Source organism: Gadus chalcogrammus, chromosome 12 (genome assembly GCF_026213295.1).
Source record: "Gadus chalcogrammus isolate NIFS_2021 chromosome 12, NIFS_Gcha_1.0, whole genome shotgun sequence".
NCBI lineage: Eukaryota > Metazoa > Chordata > Actinopteri > Gadiformes > Gadidae > Gadus > Gadus chalcogrammus.
In genome coordinates this window covers 7,382,757-7,408,393 of record NC_079423.1, presented here as the reverse complement: position 1 = coordinate 7,408,393, position 25,637 = coordinate 7,382,757, and the positions used below count along the sequence as shown (strand labels likewise).

At 45.5% G+C, this 25,637-nt stretch overlaps 23 non-coding genes across 23 annotated transcripts; all 23 read right to left on the bottom strand.

Annotated features, from left to right (window-relative positions):
- Positions 1-277: 277 nt before the first annotated feature.
- LOC130396699 (5S ribosomal RNA) lies at positions 278-396 on the bottom strand. Its single transcript, XR_008899322.1, has one exon. It is a non-coding gene; the product is annotated as a 5S ribosomal RNA (ribosomal RNA).
- Positions 397-915: 519 nt separating this feature from the next.
- On the bottom strand, positions 916-1,034 carry LOC130399515 (5S ribosomal RNA). The gene has a single exon (XR_008902022.1). It is a non-coding gene; the product is annotated as a 5S ribosomal RNA (ribosomal RNA).
- Positions 1,035-8,190: 7,156 nt separating this feature from the next.
- On the bottom strand, positions 8,191-8,310 carry LOC130395062 (5S ribosomal RNA). The gene has a single exon (XR_008898161.1). It is a non-coding gene; the product is annotated as a 5S ribosomal RNA (ribosomal RNA).
- A 3,959-nt stretch (positions 8,311-12,269) lies between these two features.
- Positions 12,270-12,388, bottom strand: LOC130399792 (5S ribosomal RNA). The gene has a single exon (XR_008902290.1). It is a non-coding gene; the product is annotated as a 5S ribosomal RNA (ribosomal RNA).
- A 648-nt stretch (positions 12,389-13,036) lies between these two features.
- LOC130395777 (5S ribosomal RNA) lies at positions 13,037-13,156 on the bottom strand. The gene has a single exon (XR_008898792.1). It is a non-coding gene; the product is annotated as a 5S ribosomal RNA (ribosomal RNA).
- A 528-nt stretch (positions 13,157-13,684) lies between these two features.
- LOC130401193 (5S ribosomal RNA) lies at positions 13,685-13,803 on the bottom strand. The gene has a single exon (XR_008903658.1). It is a non-coding gene; the product is annotated as a 5S ribosomal RNA (ribosomal RNA).
- Positions 13,804-14,464: 661 nt separating this feature from the next.
- LOC130394856 (5S ribosomal RNA) lies at positions 14,465-14,584 on the bottom strand. Its single transcript, XR_008897974.1, has one exon. It is a non-coding gene; the product is annotated as a 5S ribosomal RNA (ribosomal RNA).
- Positions 14,585-15,110: 526 nt separating this feature from the next.
- Positions 15,111-15,229, bottom strand: LOC130400118 (5S ribosomal RNA). The gene has a single exon (XR_008902598.1). It is a non-coding gene; the product is annotated as a 5S ribosomal RNA (ribosomal RNA).
- A 531-nt stretch (positions 15,230-15,760) lies between these two features.
- On the bottom strand, positions 15,761-15,879 carry LOC130396698 (5S ribosomal RNA). Its single transcript, XR_008899321.1, has one exon. It is a non-coding gene; the product is annotated as a 5S ribosomal RNA (ribosomal RNA).
- Positions 15,880-16,409: 530 nt separating this feature from the next.
- On the bottom strand, positions 16,410-16,528 carry LOC130395323 (5S ribosomal RNA). Its single transcript, XR_008898393.1, has one exon. It is a non-coding gene; the product is annotated as a 5S ribosomal RNA (ribosomal RNA).
- Positions 16,529-17,057: 529 nt separating this feature from the next.
- Positions 17,058-17,176, bottom strand: LOC130400343 (5S ribosomal RNA). The gene has a single exon (XR_008902823.1). It is a non-coding gene; the product is annotated as a 5S ribosomal RNA (ribosomal RNA).
- A 519-nt stretch (positions 17,177-17,695) lies between these two features.
- On the bottom strand, positions 17,696-17,814 carry LOC130395308 (5S ribosomal RNA). The gene has a single exon (XR_008898380.1). It is a non-coding gene; the product is annotated as a 5S ribosomal RNA (ribosomal RNA).
- A 649-nt stretch (positions 17,815-18,463) lies between these two features.
- On the bottom strand, positions 18,464-18,583 carry LOC130394691 (5S ribosomal RNA). The gene has a single exon (XR_008897825.1). It is a non-coding gene; the product is annotated as a 5S ribosomal RNA (ribosomal RNA).
- Positions 18,584-19,103: 520 nt separating this feature from the next.
- On the bottom strand, positions 19,104-19,222 carry LOC130399658 (5S ribosomal RNA). Its single transcript, XR_008902161.1, has one exon. It is a non-coding gene; the product is annotated as a 5S ribosomal RNA (ribosomal RNA).
- Positions 19,223-19,750: 528 nt separating this feature from the next.
- LOC130400488 (5S ribosomal RNA) lies at positions 19,751-19,869 on the bottom strand. Its single transcript, XR_008902971.1, has one exon. It is a non-coding gene; the product is annotated as a 5S ribosomal RNA (ribosomal RNA).
- A 526-nt stretch (positions 19,870-20,395) lies between these two features.
- LOC130394736 (5S ribosomal RNA) lies at positions 20,396-20,515 on the bottom strand. The gene has a single exon (XR_008897866.1). It is a non-coding gene; the product is annotated as a 5S ribosomal RNA (ribosomal RNA).
- Positions 20,516-21,045: 530 nt separating this feature from the next.
- On the bottom strand, positions 21,046-21,164 carry LOC130396697 (5S ribosomal RNA). Its single transcript, XR_008899320.1, has one exon. It is a non-coding gene; the product is annotated as a 5S ribosomal RNA (ribosomal RNA).
- Positions 21,165-21,691: 527 nt separating this feature from the next.
- Positions 21,692-21,810, bottom strand: LOC130400855 (5S ribosomal RNA). Its single transcript, XR_008903326.1, has one exon. It is a non-coding gene; the product is annotated as a 5S ribosomal RNA (ribosomal RNA).
- Positions 21,811-22,339: 529 nt separating this feature from the next.
- Positions 22,340-22,459, bottom strand: LOC130400810 (5S ribosomal RNA). Its single transcript, XR_008903283.1, has one exon. It is a non-coding gene; the product is annotated as a 5S ribosomal RNA (ribosomal RNA).
- Positions 22,460-22,978: 519 nt separating this feature from the next.
- LOC130394941 (5S ribosomal RNA) lies at positions 22,979-23,097 on the bottom strand. The gene has a single exon (XR_008898051.1). It is a non-coding gene; the product is annotated as a 5S ribosomal RNA (ribosomal RNA).
- A 515-nt stretch (positions 23,098-23,612) lies between these two features.
- LOC130395815 (5S ribosomal RNA) lies at positions 23,613-23,731 on the bottom strand. Its single transcript, XR_008898825.1, has one exon. It is a non-coding gene; the product is annotated as a 5S ribosomal RNA (ribosomal RNA).
- A 518-nt stretch (positions 23,732-24,249) lies between these two features.
- Positions 24,250-24,368, bottom strand: LOC130394750 (5S ribosomal RNA). The gene has a single exon (XR_008897878.1). It is a non-coding gene; the product is annotated as a 5S ribosomal RNA (ribosomal RNA).
- Positions 24,369-24,900: 532 nt separating this feature from the next.
- On the bottom strand, positions 24,901-25,020 carry LOC130401154 (5S ribosomal RNA). Its single transcript, XR_008903611.1, has one exon. It is a non-coding gene; the product is annotated as a 5S ribosomal RNA (ribosomal RNA).
- Positions 25,021-25,637: the final 617 nt, after the last annotated feature.

The following is a 25,637-nucleotide window of genomic DNA, read 5'->3' as shown; positions in this document are numbered from 1 at the left end:
TGTCAGAGAATGGGTGGTGATTTTTTGACGTCCTCCCATGATCTGAAGTGAGCGTGCGTGTTTGTGTTGGTGAAAGTTTAAGAAATGTACAACTGTCGGTTCAGCTCTCTGGTGCTCCCTGCTGGCAGTATCACTATACTGTCCTCATGTTTCACAAAAATAGTTTTGAGAGACGTTGTCAGTTTTTGTATGTTGCTTAAATCCTCCAAAGCGGTTGGCAGTAAACATCAGGTCACGGTACGCCACGGAGTCAATGAGCTCGAGTTGAAAAAGAAAAAGCTTACAGCACCTGGTATTCCCAGGCGGTCTCCCATCCAAGTACTAACCAGGCCCGACCCTGCTTAGCTTCCGAGATCAGACGAGATCGGGCGTGTTCAGGGTGGTATGGCCGTAAGCTAATTAGTGCAGGCGCAAAACCAGGTTTTATACAGTAGCACATAAGGAGTGAGAAAGCTGCTGAGGCTCGACGTTACACTCTTACAAAAACAATCATTAGTTAGATATAAACGGCAGTAATTGATTCAGTAGGACTCCTTATCCATGTAAACGATCATTGTGACATCTGAATTCATTAATTATCTGAAATACACTGCGTGTGCGTGTGATGTTAAATGTTTGAACCAAGGTTAACGGTTAAAGTGTCAGAGAATGGGTGGTGATTTTTTGACGTCCTCCCATGATCTGAAGTGAGCGTGCGTGTTTGTGTTGGTGAAAGTTTAAGAAATGTACAACTGTCGGTTCAGCTCTCTGGTGCTCCCTGCTGGCAGTATCACTATACTGTCCTCATGTTTCACAAAATAGTTTTGAGAGACGTTGTCAGTTTTTGTATGTTGCTTAAATCCTCCAAAGCGGTTGGCAGTAAACATCAGGTCACGGTACGCCACGGAGTCAATGAGCTCGAGTTGAAAAAGAAAAAGCTTACAGCACCTGGTATTCCCAGGCGGTCTCCCATCCAAGTACTAACCAGGCCCTACCCTGCTTAGCTTCCGAGATCAGACGAGATCGGGCGTGATCAGGGTGGTATGGCCGTAAGCAATTAGTGCAGGCGCAAAACTAGGTTTTATACAGTAGCACATAAGGAGTGAGAAAGCTGCTGAGGCTCGACGTTACACTCTTACAAAAACAATCATTAGTTAGATATAAACGGCAGTAATTGATTCAGTAGGACTCCTTATCCATGTAAACCATCATTGTGACATCTGAATTCATTAATTATCTGAAATACACTGCGTGTGCGTGTGATGTTAAATGTTTGAACCAAGGTTAACGGTTAAAGTGTCAGAGAATGGGTGGTGATTTTTTGACGTCCTCCCATGATCTGAAGTGAGCGTGCGTGTTTGTGTTGGTGAAAGTTTAAGAAATGTACAACTGTCGGTTCAGCTCTCTGGTGCTCCCTGCTGGCAGTATCACTATACTGTCCTCATGTTTCACAAAAATAGTTTTGAGAGACGTTGTCAGTTTTTGTATGTTGCTTAAATCCTCCAAAGCGGTTGGCAGTAAACATCAGGTCACGGTACGCCACGGTAGGCCACGGAGTCAATGAGCTCGAGTTGAAAAAGAAAAAGCTTACAGCACCTGGTATTCCCAGGCGGTCTCCAATCCAAGTACTAACCAGGCCCGACCCTGCTTAGCTTCCGAGATCAGACGAGATCGGGCGTGTTTTTTTTTTTTTTTTTTTTTTTTATTATCAAAAAATATAGTTTACAATTAAAATTCCGTATTTACAGTAATTTACAATCTTTTACGGTCATAACCAAACACAGTATGACATACAGAAGACATACAGATAGTTGATAATCACAAATGTACGCAACAATCACATAGAGAGGTTAACCCTAATCATACACAACAAATATTTGCCTCGGAGTGGTCCGCCAGGTCTTAACAAGCAGGAAAAACAATGCCCACACTACACACTAAATCCTAACGTCCCTGATTCCGTTAACATGACTAAAGTGCTGTTCCTAACAAAATACTTGTGAAAATCCTCCCTCCTAAGCGTGTGGACCAACCTCACATTCTTTTTAAAAGTTGCCACAAACCACTCCCATAACGGTATCACCCTCTCCTCATATTGCGCAACGTTCCTCCTGCATACAATTGCATGACGGACTGTGCTCAACATGAAATTCACCAAATTTACATTCACATCTTTCACCTTTCCAACCACACCAAACAACAACAGTTTCTTCCATTCAACATCCTTCCCAACCTTGATCCCACAGTGTACACTCAGCAAATCCTTAACCTTCTCAAAAAAAACAAACAACATTGAACATTCAATGAAATAATGATCAAAGGTCTCATCCACCTCTTTACAAACATTGCACACTCTACCCACAGTACTATCAATTTGGTGCAAAACAACATTCGTGAAAACCCTATTGTGCCTGATCTTAAATCATTGTGCTCACATTCAATAGAGTTATACTTCACATTCAAGTTGCCCCACATTTTCTTCACGTCAAACCCCTCAAAAGCCTTTCCCCACACCTTCTCTGACGCTGGCCTCTTCATCCCACCGCCCATCAAATCCATATACACACTTTTTGTACTAACATCCTCAAACTTAACTCTCTTACCTCCCCTCTCCACCCCCAACTCGACCATCGTGTTCTCCTCGCCTATCCCTCCCTGTCCTAACAGTAGTGTCATCCACCCTGTACCAATACTTCCCTTTACTCTCCTATACATCCCAACAACCACAGCCCCCCTCACATCTCTATTAAACCTCCTTACATCCCTTATGATCACCTGTTCCGCCTTAAAAACGTTACCCCCCTCCAACATTAAATGCTTGACCTGTTTAATACCGGCTTTCTCAAAATGTTTACTGACCAGTATTCTGTTATTGTGAAGTATTTTTGGGTTCTGAAAGATTGGCTGATTCAGAACCTCGGCTCTGTCCACACACTCATACTTCACGTACTCCAAATATTTCCCCCATGCCTCAAAAACCTCTCGATAGAAATACGACATCCCTTGACACCTCGGCTTATTAAACATCATAAAAAGACCATTCACACCACAACCACCATACCTGTGCAAATAGTCCTCAAAAAAACCCATCCAACAATACTCCTCCTTTCCAAATAAATATTTCTTAATTGTTTTCACTCGTAACGCCCTTTTCTTCACCTCCACATCTATCAATTTCAGTCCTCCATCCTCATACCCATTCGTCAAGACCTTATGCGCAATTTTGGCCGGTTTCCCATCCCACAAAAAATTGTTAACAGCCCCATTCAACTCCTTTACTACCCTCAATGGTAGATCCAGGGTGCTCAGCACATGATTCACCCGTGACATCATCAAGCAATTCACCACAATCACCTTACCCCTCAGTCTCAACTTCCTCATCTTCCATAAATTCAAATTCTGCTTCACTTTATTCAGAACCCCTGTCCACGTGACATCCCTTGCCTCATTTTCATCCACACCCACATTCACACCTAATACCTTTATCATCCCCTTAGAAACAGTCAGCGGAATGTCACACTCGCTCATATCCACTGCCCCTACACAAAGGATCTCTGACTTTTCCAGGTTAATCTTTGCCCCCGATGCACTCCCATATATTCCCAATAACTCAATTACCCTTTTCACACTGGCCAAATTCCTAACTGTAATGCTTGTGTCATCTGCGTATTGATGGATTAAACTCCTACCTCCTCCCGGGATGTTGATGCCTTGTATGTGCTGATCCTTTTTTAGCATGGTGGCTAATGGTTCAGCCGTTATACTGTACAATAATGCAGATAACGGACAACCCTGCCTAACTGACCTCTCTAATCTAAAACTATCCGTCAATACCCCGTTACACTTGACCCTACTCTTTGCATTACTATACAATAATCGAATCCACTTCACTAACCTATCCCCAAAACCAAATCTCTCTAGCGCCCTAAACATAAACTCATGTTCTACCCTATCAAAAGCTTTGTTAAAATCTACACTCAATACTACACCTCCCTCTTCTTTCATATGCCTCACTACATCCCTAACTAACCCTATCGTGTCCGCTATATCTCTCCCTGGAATACTGTAAGTTTGGGTTGATGAAACTATGGTCCCTACTACCGACTTAATCCGATTAGCTAAAGTTTTGGCCAGTACCTTATAGTCAGTGTTCAACAGACTTAACCCTCTGTAGTTCCCTAACTGCAATTTACTACCCTTATTCTTGTAGAGTACCGCTATTAACCCCGTCGACATCGACTTGCTAACCATCCCTAACCTTTCCATTTCCCTATATACCTTTAATAAAATCGGACATAACAACTCACTCAAGCACTTGTAAAACTCTGCCGGCAATCCATCAGAGCCAGGACTTTTGTTATTGGACAGGCTGCTGACAGCCGCCATCACCTCCGATTCTCCTAACTCACACTCACATACTTCCCTATCACTATCCGATAACACATGCTCAACCGTTCCTAATACCTTGTCCACACTATCCTTATCTACATAGCCTTTGCTAAATAAATCACTGTAAAACCCCTGCACTCTCTCCAACACCCCCACAAAATCATGTACCACTTCCCCTCTCTCATCCTCTATCTGAGCTATGTATGTTCTACCCTGTTTCCGTTTTTCCAGCCCCAAAAAGAAAGACGTACATTTCTCCCCATCTACCGCATACTGCGCCCGATTCCTTACTATTGCCCCTTTACACCTCTCCCTTTCATAAGATTCTAATTCCCCTTTAATGCCTATGTAGTCAGCTAAGTCCCTATTCACATCGTCATCTAACCTCCTCAATTCCTCAGCCATTCGCTCTCTCAATACACATTCCGTCCTCCTCTTTACTTGACTCCGCTTTTTACAATAATTGATGCTCAACATTTTCACCTTTATCTTCACACATTCCCACCACTCACACACGTCTGCATCATACCCCACACAATTCATTTGCTCCTTAACACACCCTCTCACCATCTCAATATACTCGCTCTCTTCCAACACACTTGTATTCAAACACCAAACTCCCCCCCCTGTCCCTCTACTTCTGTCACCCATCTGAAAGATTATTGCTGCATGATCACTATAACCAGTGAATTTATACTGTACACTGCTCAAAGTATCAGCGATGTCCTGTCGTGCTAAACATAAATCGATCCTACTTTGCTTTAGCACTCCGTTCACTATCTGCCTCCTAGAAAATTCCCTCTTGGCAGCATTTCTAACCCTCCACACATCGACCAAACCCCCATCCTCAATCATTTTGAACAAAGCCTTCCGGGCCGAATCCTGTCTAAAACTATCTCTCCTATAAACATCCAGCTTGCTACAAAACACATTAAAATCTCCCACGAGAACACAATTCCTAGTGCAGAGCAAACCAAGAGAGATAAAAAATAGCCTTTTTTCCACTTCTCTGTTAGGTGCGTATACATTAATTAGTCTATACGTTACATTATTAACATCAAAATCGATTCCAATCACCCTCCCCTTCCCATCATTCAGAACCTCCTTCACATTCCCAACCACATCCTCCTTTACAAGTATTGCCACACCACACGATCTTGCCGTCCCACAGTTGACGAATAACAGTCCCCTCCATTTCTCCTTGATTTCTGGCATTTTAGCCTGTGTCCAGTTTGTTTCCTGCAGCACTAAAATATCGGATTTAAAATGGATTAACACCTCATCAAACTTCGCCATATTGTTAAGACCGTTGATGTTAATTGATGTGAGTGTGACCATTGAAATCAAAAGACACAGAGTGGGTATTACTGTTAAAATCATTTTTTTTTTTACGTACCCCTTTCTTTTTCAAGTTCCTCTGTTCCTCATCGGAATCAACCCCTCTCCTGCGTCTGACCCTGGGCGCCCTCTCCCTACAAACACCCAACGCCTCATTCCCAGACTTATTCTCCCTCTCCCTTCCATCAGCCAGTGTGGTTGAGAATTATACAGTGTGGGGGGGGAATTATAGGCGCCATACCACGCCAATGAGACGCGTCGGCTGTATCCTCAATAGTCACAGCACAAGACCCCCAGGCTGCATCTTCCTCTACTGTAGGCCACCCGGGCGCCTGTAAAGAGAGGAGCCCCGCTTGAGAGCTCCTGCCCCCCCCCATCCCTGTGCCCCCATCTCCCCCTGATGCCGGGGCCATTGACACAACCAAATCAACTTCCAGGCTAGCCCCCGTGCCATGTCCCGCCTCGTTCCCCAACTGTCCAGACCCCCGCGGCACCTTGGCTATGCCCTCCGCTGGTGTAGGGTGCCCAGATGCCGGTAGAGAGGAAAGCTCTACTTGAGAGCTTTGCCCCCCGGGCAACCCCGTGCCCCCCACACCCGGGTCCTTCAGCTCAACCTGTAGCTGACTGTCCAAGACTGTCTCCCCGTCAGACAGCTCCCCGTGCTCCATCTCCTCTTCCGCACTCTCTTCCCCTCCACTTCCCTCACTCTCCAACGATACAGCCCTTGAGTCTGGGTCAACTGAGAGGGCACCCCCTCCCACCTGCTCCTCCTTACACACACAATTTTCCTTTCTATTACCACACTCTCTGCATTTAATCACAGCCACACACTCCCTTGCATAGTGCCCCTGCTTCCCGCACTTCCGACAGAGGAAGTCAGGACAGTCCCTCACTATATGTCCAGGCTGGATGCACAATCTACACACCTTTAATTGTCTGTCATGGATGACACGGAAATATTCAGCACCCTTTTCAGTGTCAAAACGTGTGGACCAAGGCAAGGACCGTACTTCCTTGTTAAACTTCACCTTAACAAACCGTGTACCCTCACATATGGTCATCCCAGGCCACTTCCTCCTTGCAATCGGCGAAACTGCCTCCACACCCCAGTCCGCAAGCTTCTTCAGAATCTCCTCATCCGTAATGTACACTGGTAGACTCATAAAGGACACCACCATCTCATCTGCAGTCAAGTCTTTTGCGACGACGCTGGTCCCCCTTATCCTAAAACCATCCAACAATCGCCTCTTCCCGTTGGGGTGATTCATCGTTACTTCATATTGGTTCAATGAGAGGTAGCGACATCCCAAGACCAATCCACATACACTCTGCATCGCCCTTAGCATCTCAATCATCGGGATTTTCTCCTCTCCCACAAGCTCCACAGCCACAGACAACTCCCTGCTGTAGCTCGGGCCACCATCCGCAACCTTGTCCTCCTTCTCTCTTGTTGCTCTCTCCGCAGTCACCGGTCTCCCGCCTAGTACGTCCTCCGATGTCCTCTTCGCCACACAACCACCATCCGTCACCGCAGCAGGAGCCGTGTTCCGTTCCATGCCGTCCTCCATTCGAGTTTCCGAAACCGCGTGAGACATCGGAAAAAAACCGAACTAAAGTATACTAATACTCCCCCAAACAGCAAGCTGTCGGGGGAATAAACGACGAGACGAAAAACGAACCAAAAAAATATCTATAAATACTTGATTTACCACCAAAAGAATCCTCGCTCCAACACCGTCCTCCTCTCACCACTCAAGCACACCAAACACTTCCTCAATGAGCGTATCACTTCCTCAATGGGCGTGTTCAGGGTGGTATGGCCGTAAGCAATTAGTACAGGTGCAAAACCAGGTTTTATACAGTAGCACATAAGGAGTGAGAAAGCTGCTGAGGCTCGACGTTACACTCTTACAAAAACAATCAATAGTTAGATATAAACGGCAGTAATTGATTCAGTAGGACTCCTTATCCATGTAAACGATCATTGTGACATCGGAATTCATTAATTATCTGAAATACACTGCGTGTGCGTGTGATGTTAAATGTTTGAACCAAGGTTAACGGTTAAAGTGTCAGAGAATGGGTGGTGATTTTTTGACGTCCTCCCATGATCTGAAGTGAGCGTGCGTGTTTGTGTTGGTGAAAGTTTAAGAAATGTACAACTGTCGGTTCAGCTCTCTGGTGCTCCCTGCTGGCAGTATCACTATACTGTCCTCATGTTTCACAAAAATAGTTTTGAGAGACGTTGTCAGTTTTTGTATGTTGCTTAAATCCTCCAAAGCGGTTGGCAGTAAACATCAGGTCACGGTACGCCACGGTAGGCCACGGAGGCAATGAGCTCGAGTTGAAAAAAGAAAATGCTTACAGCACCTGGTATTCCCAGGCGGTCTCCCATCCAAGTACTAACCAGGCCCGACCCTGCTTAGCATCCGAGATCAAACGAGATCGGGCGTGTTTTTTTTCTTTTTTGGTGACACCCGTCACTACTTACAGCAACCTGGGCTTCTGAGAAGGTCTCCCATCCAAGTACTAACCAGGCCCGACCCTGCTTAGCTTCCGAGATCAGACGAGATCGGGCGTGTTCAGGGTGGCATGGCCGTAAGCAATTAGTGCAGGCGCAAAACCAGGTTTTATACAGAAGCACATAAGGAGTGAGAAAGCTGCTGAGGCTCGACGTTACACTCTTACAAAAACAATCATTAGTTAGATATAAACGGCAGTAATTGATTCAGTAGGACTCCTTATCCATGTAAACGATCATTGTGACATCTGAATTCATTAATTATCTGAAATACACTGCGTGTGCGTGTGATGTTAAATGTTTGAACCAAGGTTAACGGTTAAAGTTTTTTTTTTTTTTTTTTTTTTTTTTCGGCGATCCTGGTGAGGAATATGCCCTGGTCAACCTGCTAAGCTGTCTCTACTGTCTCGTGGATTTTCTGCACTGCCTCCCAGCTCTTCCCCAGATGCGTCGGGTCCGTACCTAGCTGCTAACAGGCAAACATCACTCAACATCAGGTTCGATGTTGACGTACTTCGCCCCACAGCTGCTGAAGTACAACAATCGCTCCATCCCACCCTGTATTTCCACCATTAAGCAGCTAGGACTATTGCGTAGACCTCGATATATCCACAGAGGCTCAGGGAGAAACTTTATTTATGGTCAGCCTGCCGGCTTCATCACATCCATTAGGTCCGCTGAGACGGCTGAGGGCAAAAGACGTAACATCGCGAGATCCCCGCACTCCCGGCTGGATAGATTTCATGGAGTGGATTCCAACCTGCGCGGAGTGGATTTTAAGGCTCTGCGACCAGTACAGAGAATAACTCCACAGTCACTGGTTAAATTTGAACTTTTCAACACTCAATCCTTGAATAATAAATCCAGCTTGATTGAAGAGCATATCAGGGAAAAAGGACTTGACTTCATGTGTCTAACAGAAACCTGGCACCAGCCAGAGGTTTACTCTGCCCTAAACGAAGCCTGTCCCCCAGGCTACAGTTACTTGGAGGCAGCCCGCAGAACTGGACGCGGTGGTGGCCTAGCTGTCATCCACAAACAGGACCTGGAGTTGTCCCCCATGGTGCTGCCTACAACTTCCTCCTTTGAATGTCTTGCATTCACATGCAAGCCCCCCCATCCCATGACTGTTCTACTCATATACAGGCCCCCTAAACCCAACTCTGCTTTCATCCCGGAAATGTCTGATCTCCTCACAACACTCTGTACTACCTCTGCCAATACCATCATTCTGGGTGATTTAAATATTCATGTTGACACCCCCTCATGCCAGCCCGCTGCTGATTTTCTTCAGCTGCTAGACTCCCTCAACCTACAACAACATGTTGATGCCCCCACACACTCCAGAGGACACACAATTGACCTGGTCATCTCAAACTCCGCCCCCATCAGCAACCTACAGGTCTATGATCTTGGCGTCTCGGATCACAGAGTTGTGTCAATGGAGCTCCCTTTTCCTTCCTCCCACGCCAAACCAAAGCGGCAGATCCACTTCAGGAATGTGAAAAATATCAACATGGATGCCCTGGCCCTGGACCTTCAACATCTCTCCTCTGGCTCAACTGACTCCCTCTCTCTTGCTGACTCAGTGGACTTATACAACCAGTCCCTGAGCAGTCTCCTGGATCTCCACGCCCCCTTAACATCGAGGTCAGTCTCCTTCTCGCGCTCCGCACCCTGGTACACCAGTGAACTACGTACAATGAAGGCTGCTGGGCGTGTCCTTGAGCGGCGACTCAAGGCCTCTGGTCTGACCGTTCACAAACAGGCATACAGGGAACACGGGAGGGCATATGCTGAAGCCCTGAATAATGCACGGTCCAGGTTCTATTCCGCAATAATCAACAATAGCCCTGGTAACTCCAAACAGCTCTTTTCAACTGTTCATCACCTTCTCAAACCCCCTTTACCATCCCAATCTGATGTCACCACGGAGAGGTGCAACATGCACATCAACTTTTTTAAACAAAAAGTGAATAACATCCGCTCACACCTCTCCATCACTACTGCCCTGCCCCTTCAAACTGCTGACCCACCGATTGACTCTGTCCAGACCCTCTGCTCCTTCTCCAGCATCACAAAGGAAGAGGTGGAGGACGTCATCAGGAAAATGAAGCCATCCACCTGTGCACTAGACCCCTTCCCTACAGCTCTGCTGAAGGCCAACATCTCTGCTGTCTCTCCACTCATCACCAATATCATTAACCACTCCCTCCTGGCCGGCCATATCCCATCTGCATTAAAAACTGCTGTCATCAGACCAACATTAAAAAAACCTACCCTTGATCCAGAAGTCCTCTCCAACTACAGGCCCATCTCAAATCTCCCATTTCTGTCAAAAGTTCTGGTAAAAACAGTTGCAGCACAACTCCAGGATCACCTCATACAACATCACTTGTTTGAAAAATTCCAGTCTGGTTTCCGCTATGGCCACAGTACAGAAACAGCCTTGGTCAGGGTCACAAATGACCTCCTGATGGCAGCAGACACCGGCTCCCCATCTCTCCTCATCCTCCTGGACTTAACAGCTGCTTTTGATACGGTTGACCACAATATTCTCCTTCACCGCCTGCAATACACCATTGGACTATCAGGAAATGTAAAGAACTGGTTCACCTCGTACCTCACTGACAGAACTGAGCACGTTGCCCTGGGCAAAGCAAAATCACACACCAACAACGTCACCTGCGGTGTCCCCCAGGGCTCGGTGTTGGGCCCCACACTGTTCTCACTGTACATGCTCCCCCTGGGTAGTGTCATTAGCAGGCATGGCTTGTCTTACCACTGCTATGCTGATGATACACAGCTCTACATCAGGACAACCCCCACTTCTTCTGCTCCTCTGCCAACATCCACACTGACCACCTGCCTGGAGGAGATAGAGGCGTGGATGAAGCTCAACTTCCTACAACTTAACAGCCATAAAACGGAAGCCATCCTTATTGGCACGCCACATCAGCTCCGCTCCCCCACCATCACCAATATCACCTTCTCTGGCAAAAACATCCCCCTTTCCACATCCGTCACCAACCTCGGTGTTAAAATGGACCCACAACTTAATTTTGACACCCACATCAAACACCTCTGTAAGACAGCTTTATACCACCTCAGGAACATCGCCAAACTCCGCCAATCACTCACCCTGGCTGATGCAGAGAAGCTCGTCCATGCCTTTGTCTCCTCCAGGTTGGACTACTGCAATGCACTCCTCATTGGGATCCCTGGCAAGAGCATCCAGAGGCTCCAATACATTCAAAACAGTGCTGCCAGGGTCCTGATGAGGGTGCGCAAGCATGACCACATCACCCCCATCCTGAAATCACTGCACTGGCTCCCTGTCTCACTCAGAATTGAGTACAAGGTCTCCCTCCTCACCCACCAGTGCCTTCACGGACTTGCCCCCCTCTACCTTCAGGAACTCCTCACCCCCCCGACAAACTCACGTACACTCCGTTCAGGATCCACTCACACCCTCCAAACCCGACATACGAAGCTGTGCACCATGGGTGATCGGGCCTTTTCTGCTGCTGCCCCTAGACTATGGAACGCCCTCCCTGACCACCTGAGGGCTCCACAGACTACAGCTCTTTTTAAACGGAACCTCAAAACCCATCTCTTTAAAAGAGCATTTAGCTAAACTTTCTTTGAGGTTCCCCCTTTTTAATAGTTTTTTGGTATTTTTTTCTCTGAAGCACTTTGAGATTCTTGAATATAAAGTGCATTATAAATACAATTTATTATTATTATTATTAAAGTGTCAGAGAATGGGTGGTGATTTTTTGACGTCCTCCCATGATCTGAAGTGAGCGTGCGTGTTTGTGTTGGTGAAAGTTTAAGAAATGTACAACTGTCGGTTCAGCTCTCTGGTGCTCCCTGCTGGCAGTATCACTATACTGTCCTCATGTTTCACAAAAATAGTTTTGAGAGACGTTGTCAGTTTTTGTATGTTGCTTAAATCCTCCAAAGCGGTTGGCAGTAAACATCAGGTCACGGTACGCCACGGTAGGCCACGGAGTCAATGAGCTCGAGTTGAAAAAGAAAAAGCTTACAGCACCTAGTATTCCCAGGCGGTCTCCCATCCAAGTACTAACCAGGCCCGACCCTGCTTAGCTTCCGAGTTCAGACGAGATCGGGCGTGTTCAGGGTGGTATGGCCGTAAGCAATTAGTGCAGGCGCAAAACCAGGTTTTATACAGTAGCACATAAGGAGTGAGAAAGCTGCTGAGGCTCGACGTTACACTTTTACAAAAACAATCATTAGTTAGATATAAACGGCAGTAATTGATTCAGTAGGACTCCTTATCCATGTAAACGATCATTGTGACATCTGAATTCATTAATTATCTGAAATACACTGCGTGTGCGTGTGATGTTAAATGTTTGAACCAAGGTTAACGGTTAAAGTGTCAGAGAATGGGTGGTGATTTTTTTACGTCCTCCCATGATCTGAAGTGAGCGTGCGTGTTTGTGTTGGTGAAAGTTTAAGAAATGTACAACTGTCGGTTCAGCTCTCTGGTGCTCCCTGCTGGCAGTATCACTATACTGTCCTCATGTTTCACAAAAACAGTTTTGAGAGACGTTGTCAGTTTTTGTATGTTGCTTAAATCCTCCAAAGCGGTTGGCAGTAAACATCAGGTCACGGTACGCCACGGAGTCAATGAGCTCGAGTTGAAAAAGAAAAAGCTTACAGCACCTGGTATTCCCAGGCGGTCTCCCATCCAAGTACTAACCAGGCCCGACCCTGCTTAGCTTCCGAGATCAGACGAGATCGGGCGTGTTTTTTTTTTTTCTTTTTGGTGACACCCGTCACTACTTACAGCAACCTAGGCTTCTGAGGAGGTCTCCCATCCAAGTACTAACCAGGCCCGACCCTGCTTAGCTTCCGAGATCAGACGAGATCGGGCGTGTTCAGGGTGGTATGGCCGAAACCAATTAGTGCAGGCGCAAAACCAGGTTTTATACAGTAGCACATAAGGAGTGAGAAAGCTGCTGAGGCTCGACGTTACACTCTTACAAAACAATCATTAGTTAGATATAAACGGCAGTAATTGATTCAGTAGGACTCCTAATCCATGTAAACGATCATTGTGACATCTGAATTCATTAATTATCTGAAATACACTGCGTGTGCGTGTGATGTTAAATGTTTGAACCAAGGTTAACGGTTAAAGTGTCAGAGAATGGGTGGTGATTTTTTGACGTCCTCCAATGATCTGAAGTGAGCGTGCGTGTTTGTGTTGGTGAAAGTTTAAGAAATGTACAACTGTCGGTTCAGCTCTCTGGTGCTCCCTGCTGGCAGTATCACTATACTGTCCTCATGTTTCACAAAAATAGTTTTGAGAGACGTTGTCAGTTTTTGTATGTTGCTTAAATCCTCCAAAGCGGTTGGCAGTAAACATCAGGTCACGGTACGCCACGGTAGGCCACGGAGTCAATGAGCTCGAGTTGAAAAAGAAAAAGCTTACAGCACCTGGTATTCCCAGGCGGTCTCCCATCCAAGTACTAACCAGGCCCGACCCTGCTTAGCTTCCGAGATCAGACGAGATCGGGCGTGTTCAGGGTGGTATGGCCGAAACCAATTAGTGCAGGCGCAAAACCAGGTTTTATACAGTAGCACATAAGGAGTGAGAAAGCTGCTGAGGCTCGACGTTACACTCTTACAAAAACAATCATAAGTTAGATATAAACGGCAGTAATTGATTCAGTAGGACTCCTTATCCATGTAAACGATCATTGTGACATCTGAATTCATTAATTATCTGAAATACACTGCGTGTGCGTGTGATGTTAAATGTTTGAACCAAGGTTAACGGTTAAAGTGTCAGAGAATGGGTGGTGATTTTTTGACGTCCTCCAATGATCTGAAGTGAGCGTGCGTGTTTGTGTTGGTGAAAGTTTAAGAAATGTACAACTGTCGGTTCAGCTCTCTGGTGCTCCCTGCTGGCAGTATCACTATACTGTCCTCATGTTTCACAAAAATAGTTTTGAGAGACGTTGTCAGTTTTTGTATGTTGCTTAAATCCTCCAAAGCGGTTGGCAGTAAACATCAGGTCACGGTACGCCACGGTAGGCCACGGAGTCAATGAGCTCGAGTTGAAAAAGAAAAAGCTTACAGCACCTGATATTCCCAGGCGGACTCACATCCAAGTACTAACCAGGCCCGACCCTGCTTAGCTCCCGAGTTCAGACGAGATCGGGCGTGTTTTTTTTTTTTTTTTCTTTTGGTGACACCCGTCACTACTTACAGTAACCTGGGCTTCTGAGGAGGTCTCCCATCCAAGTACTAACCAGGCCCGACCCTGCTTAGCTTCCGAGATCAGACGAGATCGGGCGTGTTCAGGGTGGTATGGCCGTAAGCAATTAGTGCAAGCGCAAAACCAGGTTTTATACAGTAGCACATAAGGAGTGAGAAAGCTGCTGAGGCTCGACGTTACACTTTTACAAAAACAATCATTAGTTAGATATAAACGGCAGTAATTGATTCAGTAGGACTCCTTATCCATGTAAACGATCATTGTGACATCTGAATTCATTAATTATCTGAAATACACTGCGTGTGCGTGTGATGTTAAATGTTTGAACCAAGGTTAACGGTTAAAGTGTCAGAGAATGGGTGGTGATTTTTTGACGTCCTCCCATGATCTGAAGTGAGCGTGCGTGTTTGTGTTGGTGAAAGTTTAAGAAATGTACAACTGTCGGTTCAGCTCTCTGGTGCTCCCTGCTGGCAGTATCACTATACTGTCCTCATGTTTCACAAAAACAGTTTTGAGAGACGTTGTCAGTTTTTGTATGTTGCTTAAATCCTCCAAAGCGGTTGGCATACATCAGGTCACGGTACGCCACGGTAGGCCACGGAGGCAATGAGCTCGAGTTGAAAAAGAAAAAGCTTACAGCACCTGGTATTCCCAGGCGGTCTCCCATCCAAGTACTAACCAGGCCCGACCCTGCTTAGCTTTCGAGATCAGACGAGATCGGGCGTGTTCAGGGTGGTATGGCCGTAAGCAATTATTGCAGGCCGCAAAACCAGGTTTTCATACAGTAGCACATAAGGAGTGAGAAAGCCGCTGAGGCTCGACGTTACACTTTTACAAAGACAATCATTAGTTAGATATAAACGGCAGTAATTGATTCAGTAGGACTCCTTATCCATGTAAACGATCATTGTGACATCTGAATTCATTAATTATCTGAAATACACTGCGTGTGTGTGTGATGTTAAATGTTTGAACCAAGGTTAACGGTTAAAGTGTCAGAGAATGGGTGGTGATTTTTTGACGTCCTCCCATGATCTGAAGTGAGCGTGCGTGTTTGTGTTGGTGAAAGTTTAAGAAATGTACAACTGTCGGTTCAGCTCTCTGGTGCTCCCTGCTGGCAGTATCACTATACTGTCCTCATGTTTCACAAAAATAGTTTTGAGAGACGTTGTCAGTTTTTGTATGTTGCTTAAATCCTCCAAAGCGGTTGGCAGTAAACATCAGGTCACGGTACGCCACGGTAGGCCACGGAGGCAATGAGCTCGAGTTGAAAAAGAAAAAGCTTACAGCACCTGGTATTCCCAGGCGGTCTCCCATCCAAGTACTAACCAGGCCCGACCCTGCTTAGCTTCCGAGATCAGACGAGATCGGGCGTGTTCAGGGTGGTATGGCCGTAAGCAATTAGTGCAGCCGCAAAACCAGGTTTCATACAGTAGCACATAAGGAGTGAGAAAGCCGCTGAGGCTCGACGTTACACTTTTACAAAGACAATCATTAGTTAGATATAAACGGCAGTAATTGATTCAGTAGGACTCCTTATCCATGTAAACGATCATTGTGACATCTGAATTCATTAATTATCTGAAATACACTGCGTGTGCGTGTGATGTTAAATGTTTGAACCAAGGTTAACGGTTAAAGTGTCAGAGAATGGGTGGTGATTTTTTGACGTCCTCCCATGATCTGAAGTGAGCGTGCGTGTTTGTGTTGGTGAAAGTTTAAGAAATGTACAACTGTCGGTTCAGCTCTCTGGTGCTCCCTGCTGGCAGTATCACTATACTGTCCTCATGTTTCACAAAAACTAGTTTTGAGAGACGTTGTCAGTTTTTGTATGTTGCTTAAATCCTCCAAAGCGGTTGGCAGTAAACATCAGGTCACGGTACGCCACGGTAGCCCACGGAGGCAATGAGCTCGTGTTGAAAAAGAAAAAGCTTACAGCACCTGGTATTCCCAGGCGGTCTCCCATCCAAGTACTAACCAGGCACGACCCTGCTTAGCTTCCGAGATCAAACGAGTTCGGGCGTGTTCAGGGTGGTATGGCTGTAAGTAATTAGTGCAGGCGCAAAACCAGGTTTTATACAGTAGCACATAAGGAGTGAGAAAGCTGCTGAGGCTCGACGTTACACTTTTACAAAAACAATCATTAGTTAGATATAAACGGCAGTAATTGATTCAGTAGGACTCCTTATCCATGTAAACGATCATTGTGACATCTGAATTCATTAATTATCTGAAATACACTGCGTGTGCGTGTGATGTTAAATGTTTGAACCAAGGTTAACGGTTTAAAGTGTCAGAGAATGGGTGGTGATTTTTTGACGTCCTCCCATGATCTGAAGTGAGCGTGCGTGTTTGAGTTGGTGAAAGTTTAAGAAGTGTACAACTGTCGTTTCAGCTCTCTGGTGCTCCCTGCTGGCAGTATCACTATACAGTCCTCATGTTTCACAAAAATAGTTTGAGAGACGTTGTCAGTTTTTGTATGTTGCTTAAATCCTCCAAAGCGGTTGGCAGTAAACATCAGGTCACGGTACGCCACGGTAGGCCACGGAGGCAATGAGCTCGAGTTGAAAAAGAAAAAGCATACAGCACCTGGTATTCCCAGGCGGTCTCCCATCCAAGTACTAACCAGGCCCGACCCTGCTTAGCTTCCGAGATCAAACGAGATCGGGCGTGTTCAGGGTGGTATGGCCGTAAGCAATTAGTGTAGGCGCAAAACCAGGTTTTATACAGTAGCACATAAGGAGTGAGAAAGCTGCTGAGGCTCGACGTTACACTTTTACAAAAACAATCATTAGTTAGATATAAACGGCAGTAATTGATTCAGTAGGACTCCTTATCCATGTAAACGATCATTGTGACATCTGAATTCATTAATTATCTGAAATACACTGCGTGTGCGTGTGATGTTAAATGTTTGAACCAAGGTTAACGGTTAAAGTGTCAGAGAATGGGTGGTGATTTTTTGACGTCCTCCCATGATCTGAAGTGAGCGTGCGTGTTTGTGTTGGTGAAAGTTTAAGAAATGTACAACTGTCGGTTCAGCTCTCTGGTGCTCCCTGCTGGCAGTATCACTATACTGTCCTCATGTTTCACAAAAATAGTTTTGAGAGACGTTGTCAGTTTTTGTATGTTGCTTAAATCCTCCAAAGCGGTTGGCAGTAAACATCAGGTCACGGTACGCCACGGAGTCAATGAGCTCGAGTTGAAAAAGAAAAATCTTACAGCACCTGGTATTCCCAGGCGGTCTCCCATCCAAGTACTAACCAGGCCCGACCCTGCTTACCTTCCGAAATCAAACGAGATCAGGCGTGTTCAGGGTGGTATGGCCGTAAGCAATTAGTGCAGGCGCAAAACCAGGTTTTATACAGTAGCACATAAGGAGTGAGAAAGCTGCTGAGGCTCGACGTTACACTTTTACAAAAACAATCATTAGTTAGATATAAACGGCAGTAATTGATTCAGTAGGACTCCTTATCCATGTAAACGATCATTGTGACATCTGAATTCATTAATTATCTGAAATACACTGCGTGTGCGTGTGATGTTAAATGTTTGAACCAAGGTTAACGGTTAAAGTGTCAGAGAATGGGTGGTGATTTTTTGACGTCCTCCCATGATCTGAAGTGAGCCTGCGTGTTTGTGTTGGTGAAAGTTTAAGAAATGTACAACTGTCGGTTCAGCTCTCTGGTGCTCCCTGCTGGCAGTATCACTATACTGTCCTCATGTTTCACAAAAATAGTTTTGAGACGTTGTCAGTTTTTGTATGTTGCTTAAATCCTCCAAAGTGGTTGGCAGTAAACATCAGGTCACGGTACGCCACGGAGTCAATGAGCTCGAGTTGAAAAAGAATAAGCTTACAGCACCTGGTATTCCCAGGCGGTCTCCCATCCAAGTACTAACCAGGCCCGACCCTGCTTAGCTTCCGAGATCAGACGAGATCGGGCGTGTTTTTTTTTTTTTTTTCTTTTGGTGACACCCGTCACTACTTACAGCAACCTGGGCTTCTGAGGAGGTCTCCCATCCAAGTACTAACCAGGCCCGACCCTGCTTAGCTACCGAGATCAGACGAGATCGGGCGTGTTCAGGGTGGTATGGCCGTAAGCAATTAGTGCAGGCGCAAAACCAGGTTTTATACAGTAGCACATAAGGAGTGAGAAAGCTGCTGAGGCTCGACGTTACACTCTTACAAAAACAATCATTAGTTAGATATAAACGGCAGTAATTGATTCAGTAGGACTCCTTATCCATGTAAACGATCATTGTGACATCTGAATTCATTAATTATCTGAAATACACTGCGTGTGCGTGTGATGTTAAATGTTTGAACCAAGGTTAACGGTTAAAGTGTCAGAGAATGGGTGGTGATTTTTTGACGTCCTCCCATGACCTGAAGTGAGCGTGCGTGTTTGTGTTGGTGAAAGTTTAAGAAATGTACAACTGTCGGTTCAGCTCTCTGGTGCTCCCTGCTGGCAGTATCACTATACTGTCCGCATGTTTCACAAAAATAGTTTTGAGAGACGTTGTCAGTTTTTGTATGTTGCTTAAATCCTCCAAAGCGGTTGGCAGTAAACATCAGGTCACGGTACGCCACGGAGTCAATGAGCTCGAGTTTGAAAAAGAAAAAGCTTACAGCACCTGGTATTCCCAGGCGGTCTCCCATCCAAGTACTAACCAGGCCCGACCCTGCTTAGCTTCCGAGATCAAACGAGATCGGGCGTGTTCAGGGTGGTATGGCCGTAAGCAATTAGTGCAGGCGCAAAACCAGGTTTTATACAGTAGCACATAAGGAGTGAGAAAGCTGCTGAGGCTCGACGTTACACTTTACAAAAACAATCATTAGTTGGATATAAACGGCAGTAATTGATTCAGTAGGACTCCTTATCCATGTAAACGATCATTGTGACATCTGAATTCATTAATTATCTGAAATACACTGCGTGTGCGTGTGATGTTAAATGTTTGAACCAAGGTTAACGGTTAAAGTGTCAGAGAATGGGTGGTGATTTTTTGACGTCCTCCCATGATCTGAAGTGAGCGTGCGTGTTTGTGTTGGTGAAAGTTTAAGAAATGTACAACTGTCGGTTCAGCTCTCTGGTGCTCCCTGCTGGCAGTATCACTATACTGTCCTCATGTTTCACAAAAATAGTTTTGAGAGACGTTGTCAGTTTTTGTATGTTGCTTAAATCCTCCAAAGCGGTTGGCAGTAAACATCAGGTCACGGTACGCCACGGTAGGCCACGGAGTCAATGAGCTCGAGTTGAAAAAGAAAAAGCTTACAGCACCTAGTATTCCCAGGCGGTCTCCCATCCAAGTACTAACCAGGCCCGACCCTACTTAGCTTCCGAGTTCAGACGAGATCGGGCGTGTTCAGGGTGGTATGGCCGTAAGCAATTAGTGCAGGCGCAAAACCAGGTTTTATACAGTAGCACATAAGGAGTGAGAAAGCTGCTGAGGCTCGACGTTACACTTTTACAAAAACAATCATTAGTTAGATATAAACGGCAGTAATTGATTCAGTAGGACTCCTTATCCATGTAAACGATCATTGTGACATCTGAATTCATTAATTATCTGAAATACACTGCGTGTGCGTGTGATGTTAAATGTTTGAACCAAGGTTAACGGTTAAAGTGTCAGAGAATGGGTGGTGATTTTTTGACGTCCTCCCATGATCTGAAGTGAGCGTGCGTGTTTGTGTTGGTGAAAGTTTAAGAAATGTACAACTGTCGGTTCAGCTCTCTGGTGCTCCCTGCTGGCAGTATCACTATACTGTCCTCATGTTTCACAAAAACAGTTTTGAGAGACGTTGTCAGTTTTTGTATGTTGCTTAAATCCTCCAAAGCGGTTGGCATACATCAGGTCACGGTACGCCACGGTAGGCCACGGAGTCAATGAGCTCGAGTTGAAAAAGAAAAAGCTTACAGCACCTGGTATTCCCAGGCGGTCTCCCATCCAAGTACTAACCAGGCCCGACCCTGCTTAGCTTTCGAGATCAGACGAGATCAGGGCGTGTTCAGGGTGGTATGGCCGTAAGCAATTATTGCAGGCGCAAAACCAGGTTTCATACAGTAGCACATAAGGAGTGAGAAAGCCTGCTGAGGCTCGACGTTACACTTTTACAAAGACAATCATTAGTTAGATATAAACGGCAGTAATTGATTCAGTAGGACTCCTTATCCATGTAAACGATCATTGTGACATCTGAATTCATTAATTATCTGAAATACACTGCGTGTGCGTGTGATGTTAAATGTTTGAACCAAGGTTAACGGTTAAAGTGTCAGAGAATGGGTGGTGATTTTTTGACGTCCTCCCATGATCTGAAGTGAGCGTGCGTGTTTGTGTTGGTGAAAGTTTAAGAAATGTACAACTGTCGGTTCAGCTCTCTGGTGCTCCCTGCTGGCAGTATCACTATACTGTCCTCATGTTTCACAAAAATAGTTTTGAGAGACGTTGTCAGTTTTTGTATGTTGCTTAAATCCTCCAAAGCGGTTGGCAGTAAACATCAGGTCACGGTACGCCACGGTAGGCCACGGAGGCAATGAGCTCGAGTTGAAAAAGAAAAAGCTTACAGCACCTGGTATTCCCAGGCGGTCTCCCATCCAAGTACTAACCAGGCCCGACCCTGCTTAGCTTCCGAGATCAGACGAGATCGGGCGTGTTCAGGGTGGTATGGCCGTAAGCAATTATTGCAGCCGCAAAACCAGGTTTCATACAGTAGCACATAAGGAGTGAGAAAGCCGCTGAGGCTCGACGTTACACTTTTACAAAGACAATCATTAGTTAGATATAAACGGCAGTAATTGATTCAGTAGGACTCCTTATCCATGTAAACGATCATTGTGACATCTGAATTCATTAATTATCTGAAATACACTGCGTGTGCGTGTGATGTTAAATGTTTGAACCAAGGTTAACGGTTTAAAGTGTCAGAGAATGGGTGGTGATTTTTTGACGTCCTCCCATGATCTGAAGTGAGCGTGCGTGTTTGTGTTGGTGAAAGTTTAAGAAATGTACAACTGTCGGTTCAGCTCTCTGGTGCTCCCTGCTGGCAGTATCACTATACTGTCCTCATGTTTCACAAAAACAGTTTTGAGAGACGTTGTCAGTTTTTGTATGTTGCTTAAATCCTCCAAAGCGGTTGGCATACATCAGGTCACGGTACGCCACGGTAGGCCACGGAGTCAATGAGCTCGAGTTGAAAAAGAAAAAGCTTACAGCACCTGGTATTCCCAGGCGGTCTCCCATCCAAGTACTAACCAGGCCCGACCCTGCTTAGCTTTCGAGATCAGACGAGATCAGGCGTGTTCAGGGTGGTATGGCCGTAAGCAATTATTGCAGCCGCAAAACCAGGTTTCATACAGTAGCACATAAGGAGTGAGAAAGCCGCTGAGGCTCGACGTTACACTTTTACAAAGACAATCATTAGTTAGATATAAACGGCAGTAATTGATTCAGTAGGACTCCTTATCCATGTAAACGATCATTGTGACATCTGAATTCATTAATTATCTGAAATACACTGCGTGTGCGTGTGATGTTAAATGTTTGAACCAAGGTTAACGGTTAAAGTGTCAGAGAATGGGTGGTGATTTTTTGACGTCCTCCCATGATCTGAAGTGAGCGTGCGTGTTTGTGTTGGTGAAAGTTTAAGAAATGTACAACTGTCGGTTCAGCTCTCTGGTGCTCCCTGCTGGCAGTATCACTATACTGTCCTCATGTTTCACAAAAATAGTTTTGAGAGACGTTGTCAGTTTTTGTATGTTGCTTAAATCCTCCAAAGCGGTTGGCAGTAAACATCAGGTCACGGTACGCCACGGTAGGCCACGGAGGCAATGAGCTCGAGTTGAAAAAGAAAAAGCTTACAGCACCTGGTATTCCCAGGCGGTCTCCCATCCAAGTACTAACCAGGCCCGACCCTGCTTAGCTTCCGAGATCAGACGAGATCGGGCGTGTTCAGGGTGGTATGGCCCGTAAGCAATTAGTGCAGGCGCAAAACCAGGTTTTATACAGTAGCACATAAGGAGTGAGAAAGCCGCTGAGGCTCGACGTTACACTTTTACAAAGACAATCATTAGTTAGATATAAACGGCAGTAATTGATTCAGTAGGACTCCTTATCCATGTAAACGATCATTGTGACATCTGAATTCATTAATTATCTGAAATACACTGCGTGTGCGTGTGATGTTAAATGTTTGAACCAAGGTTAACGGTTAAAGTGTCAGAGAATGGGTGGTGATTTTTTGACGTCCTCCCATGATCTGAAGTGAGCGTGCGTGTTTGTGTTGGTGAAAGTTTAAGAAATGTACAACTGTCGGTTCAGCTCTCTGGTGCTCCCTGCTGGCAGTATCACTATACTGTCCTCATGTTTCACAAAAATAGTTTTGAGAGACGTTGTCAGTTTTTGTATGTTGCTTAAATCCTCCAAAGCGGTTGGCAGTAAACATCAGGTCACGGTACGCCACGGAGTCAATGAGCTCGAGTTGAAAAAGAAAAATCTTACAGCACCTGGTATTCCCAGGCGGTCTCCCATCCAAGTACTAACCAGGCCCGACCCTGCTTAGCTTCCGAAATCAAACGAGATCAGGCGTGTTCAGGGTGGTATGGCCGTAAGCAATTAGTGCAGGCGCAAAACCAGGTTTTATACAGTAGCACATAAGGAGTGAGAAAGCTGCTGAGGCTCGACGTTACACTCTTTACAAAAACAATCATTAGTTAGATATAAACGGCAGTAATTGATTCAGTAGGACTCCTTATCCATGTAAACGATCATTGTGACATCTGAATTCATAATTATCTGAAATACACTGCGTGTGCGTGTGATGTTAAATGTTTGAACCAAGGTTAACGGTTAAAGTGTCAGAGAATGGGTGGTGATTTTTTGACGTCCTCCCATGATCTGAAGTGAGCCTGCGTGTTTGTGTTGGTGAAAGTTTAAGAAATGTACAACTGTCGGTTCAGCTCTCTGGTGCTCCCTGCTGGCAGTATCACTATACTGTCCTCATGTTTCACAAAAATAGTTTGAGACGTTGTCAGTTTTGTATGTTGCTTAAATCCTCCAAAGTGGTTGGCAGTAAACATCAGGTCACGGTACGCCACGGAGTCAATGAGCTCGAGTTGAAAAAGAATAAGCTTACAGCACCTGGTATTCCCCAGGCGGTCTCCCATCAAGTACTAACCAGGCCCGACCCTGCTTAGCTTCCGAGATCAGACGAGATAGGGCGTGTTCAGGGTGGTATGGCCGTAAGCAATTAGTGCAGGCGCAAAACCAGGTTTTATACAGTAGCACATAAGGAGTGAGAAGCTGCTGAGGCTCGACGTTACACTCTTACAAAAACAATCATTAGTTAGATATAAACGGCAGGTAATTGATTCAGTAGGACTCCTTATCCATGTAAACGATCATTGTGACATCTGAATTCATTAATTATCTGAAATACACTGCGTGTGCGTGTGATGTTAAATGTTTGAACCAAGGTTAACGGTTAAAGTGTCAGAGAATGGGTGGTGATTTTTTGACGTCCTCCCATGATCTGAAGTGAGCGTGCGTGTTTGTGTTGGTGAAAGTTTAGAAATGTACAACTGTCGGTTCAGCTCTCTGGTGCTCCCTGCTGGCAGTATCACTATACTGTCCGCATGTTTCACAAAAATAGTTTTGAGAGACGTTGTCAGTTTTTGTATGTTGCTTAAATCCTCCAAAGCGGTTGGCAGTAAACATCAGGTCACGGTACGCCACGGAGTCAATGAGCTCGAGTTGAAAAAGAAAAAGCTTACAGCACCTGGTATTCCCAGGCGGTCTCCCATCCAAGTACTAACCAGGCCCGACCCTGCTTAGCTTCCGAGATCAGACGAGATCGGGCGTGTTCAGGGTGGTATGGCCGCTAAGCAATTAGTGCAGGCGCCAAAACCAGGTTTATACAGTAGCACATAAGGAGTGAGAAAGCTGCTGAGGCTCGACGTTACACTCTTTACAAAAACAATCATTAGTTAGATATAAACGGCAGTATTGATTCAGTAGGATCTCCTTATCCATGTAAACGATCATTGTGACATCTGAATTCATTAATTATCTGAAATACACTGCGTGTGCGTGTGATGTTAAATGTTTGAACCAAGGTTAACAGTTAAAGTGTCAGAGAATGGGTGGTGTATTTTTTGACGTCCTCCCATGATCTGAAGTGAGCGTGCGTGTTTGTGTTGGTGAAAGTTTAAGAAATGTACAACTGTCGGTTCAGCTCTCTGGTGCTCCCTGCTGGCAGTATCACTATACTGTCCTCATGTTTCACAAAAATAGTTTGAGAGACGTTGTCAGTTTTGTATGTTGCTTAATATCCTCCAAAGCGGGTTGGCAGTAAACATCAGGTCACGGTACGCCACGGTAGGCCACGGAGGCAATGAGCTCGAGTTGAAAAAGAAATAGCTTACAGCACCTGGTATTCCCAGGCGGTCTCCCATCCAAGTACTAACCATGGCCCGACCCTGCTTAGCTTCCGAGATCAGACGAGATCGGGCGTGTTCAGGGTGGTATGGCCGTAAGCAATTACTTGCAGCCGCAAAACAAGGTTTCATACAGTAGCACATAAGAGTGAGAAAGCCGCTGAGGCTCGACGTTACACTTTTACAAAGACAATCATTAGTTAGATATAAACGGCAGTAATTGATCAGTAGGACTCTTATCCATGTAAACGATCATTGTGACATCTGAATTCATTAATTATCTGAAATACACTGCGTGTGGGTGTGATGTTAAATGTTTGAACCAAGGTTAACGGTTAAAGTGTCAGAGAATGGGTGGTGATTTTTGACGTCCTCCCATGATCTGAAGTGAGCGTGCCTGTTTGTGTTGGTGAAAGTTTAAGAAATGTTCAACTGTCGGTTCAGCTCTCTGGTGCTCCCTGCTGGCAGTATCACTATACTGCTCCTCATGTTTCACAAAAATAGTTTGAGAGACGTGTCAGTTTGTATGTTGCTTAAATCCTCCAAAGCGGTTGGCAGTAAACATCAGGTCACGGTACGCACGGTAGGCCACGGAGGCAATGAGCTCGAGTTGAAAAAGAAAAGCTTACAGCACCTGGTATTCCCAGGCGGTCTCCCATCCAAGTACTAACCAGGCCCGACCCTGCTTAGCTTCCGAGATCAGACGAGATCGGGCGTG